At 43.1% G+C, this 2,425-nt stretch overlaps 1 long non-coding RNA gene across 1 annotated transcript in view; it reads left to right on the top strand.

The window, feature by feature from the left end:
• LOC106511232 (uncharacterized) overlaps positions 1–2,172 on the top strand; it is a 3,435-nt gene extending 1,263 nt beyond the window's left edge. Inside the window, exon 3 of the long non-coding RNA XR_001309492.1 lies at positions 1,919–2,172. This is a non-coding gene — a long non-coding RNA (uncharacterized LOC106511232). The remainder of the gene's footprint in view (positions 1–1,918) is intronic.
• The last annotated feature ends 253 nt before the right edge of the window (positions 2,173–2,425 follow it).

The following is a 2,425-nucleotide window of genomic DNA, read 5'->3' as shown; positions in this document are numbered from 1 at the left end:
TGTGTGTGTGTGTGTGTGTGTGTGTGTGTGTGTGTGTGTGTGTTTGCAGCCTTGTGGGGACCCCCAGTGCTCCTCATGGGGATCAAAGCCTGGTCCCCACAGGTGATGCTGATTTTGTGTGTGTGTGTGGAAATGAATGGAAGTCAATGGAAGGTCCCCACAGGGRTACAAACCAACTTGTGTGTGACTGAGGGTATCTTGACTTTGGTTTGGGTCAGACTGTTGTTTCAGTGAAACACTCCATTTCCCAGGATTCCTTGCTGTGCAGTGAAGAAGTCAGAGCAGGTGGACTGGTGGTGGTCAGGAGGACAGACTGTGGTCCTGTAGGTTCTGCCTCAGGGAGGACAGAGATCCTGCTGGGACAGCTGGTCCTGGTTGTTCTCCACAGGAAGTGCTGTTTGACCAGTTGTCCAGCAGGTGTCAGGGTGACCCCACAGTGACTTCCTGTCCTGCCCTGCCTCAGACACATAGCTCCCACTGGTGCCTCTGGAGAAGGCTGTGAGGGTTGATGACTTTAGGTGTGCTCTCTTGAGCCTGCACAGGAAGTGAAGTCACTTCCTGTGCCTTTTTCATGATTTTCTTGGTGTTTCTCCACGTTTAGATGCAGGTTGTTGTTGTTGTTGTTGTTGTTGTTGTTGTTGTTGTTGTTGTTGTTGCCACGCCTTTGTACAAAGAGGTCCACCTCCTCTGTGTTTGTCCTCCCCGTCCTGATGAGACCCACCACTGGTCATCCACGTACTTAAAGGGACCATTAGTTCTAACATTAGACTTTATTTAATAAACATTTATTTTAACTGTAGAAATACTGTAGGATGTTCAGTTTTTATCATTTTTAAACTAAAAGTTTAATTTACCCAGAATGCTTTGTGTGCAAATAAAATGGCTCCATCCATGTTAAAATATATTTTTAAAATTTTAGTAAAAAAATGATAAAAACTGAACATCCTACAGTATTTTTACAGTTTTTATTTTACAGTTAAAATAAATGTTTATTAAATAAAGTCTAATGTTAGAACTTATTGTGGATCAGTTTAATGATGTAGTTCATCTTGTATTCTGCACAGCAGTCGTAGGTCATCAGGGTGTACAGCATGGGACTGAGAACACAGCCCTGGGGGACTCCTCAGCATAATGGTGTCTGACCTGTTGTTTCCTCCTGGTACAAACTGTGGTCTGGCTGTTAAAAAGTCCAGTTTGTCAGAGTTCAGAGGACTTCAGCTGAGCTGAGACACAGAACCTGTTCCTCCTCGTGTCCAGTTGGTTCAGGAAGTCCCTGTTTCCATCGCAGGAATGTGGTTCTGATAGTGGCTGGGTTCTGGTTCCTGCGGAGGTCTGATGGTTCTGATGGATCAGATCAGAGGATTTCAGTTTGTATTGTGTTCATTGGTTCTGGTTCTGGTCCACGAGGTGACAATAAGACACACTTCCTTCCTGGACCAGAACCAGCAGGAAGTTCCAGGAACTGGTTCTGAGGACCGGATCAGTGGAGCCTCTGAAAGCTCAAGCATCAAAGTCAGAGTTCAGCTGTCTGATCAAGTGGTTCTGGTTCTGGAGGCCAGGCGGTCCTTATTCCTAACAGAGAACAGAACCAGAACCAGAACCAGGTGAGTTGGATCCAGGAACCTGTAAAACCTGATCCTGACTTCAGGTCCAGGTTTCAGTCTGAGGTTTTCTCTAAACTCAAACAGAAAAAGATATTTTTATAACAAACATTTGTTTTAATTCATTTTATTTATTGTTTTATTTATTTGAAACATTTTTGAACATTTAATTCAAATATGACATTTAACTTTATGAATTCAGTTAAATATGTTTTTAAATTTAGGCTTTACTTTTTAAACTGCGTTTATAAAACTGAACCGTGTTCAGAGTGAAGCTGGTTCACTTCTCTTCCTGTTTGGGGCTTTTATTTTGACAGAGCSGAGCGGAAGTCGAGCTGTAGCGCTCTGCAGGAACTGGACTCTGAGGTTTTGGGCTCAGATTTCAGAGCAGAGACGAAGCGCAACAAGGAGCAGCTTTAACCCGGTTCTGGTCCAGACCCACCTGGGTTTATGTTCCTGTCATTCGGTTCGGATTCGGTTCGGATTTGGACCGGATGTCAGCGAGCAGAGAACAGCTGATGCCGGGAAACACGCAGGTATTTTTCTGTCAGGCTGCAGCAGCTGGAAGCTTTGTGTTTGTTTGTTTGTTTGTGTGTTTGTTTGTTTGTGTGTTTGTGTGTTTGTTTGTTTGTGTGTTTGTTTGTTTGTTTGTTTGTGTGTTTGTTTGTGTGTTTGTGTGTTTGTGTGTTTGTTTGTTTGTGTGTTTGTGTGTTTGTTTGTTTGTGTGTGTGTTTGTTTGTTTGAGTGTTTGTTTGTTTGTGTGTTTGTTTGTTTGTGTGTTTGTTTGTGTGTTTGTTTGTGTGTTTGTCTGTGTGTTTGTTTGT

This window comes from Austrofundulus limnaeus, unplaced genomic scaffold, assembly GCF_001266775.1.
Source record: "Austrofundulus limnaeus strain Quisiro unplaced genomic scaffold, Austrofundulus_limnaeus-1.0 Scaffold2607, whole genome shotgun sequence".
Taxonomy (NCBI): Eukaryota; Metazoa; Chordata; class Actinopteri; order Cyprinodontiformes; family Rivulidae; genus Austrofundulus; species Austrofundulus limnaeus.
The sequence above is the reverse complement of the archived record's forward strand: the minus strand, read 5'-3'. Positions and strand labels throughout refer to the sequence as shown.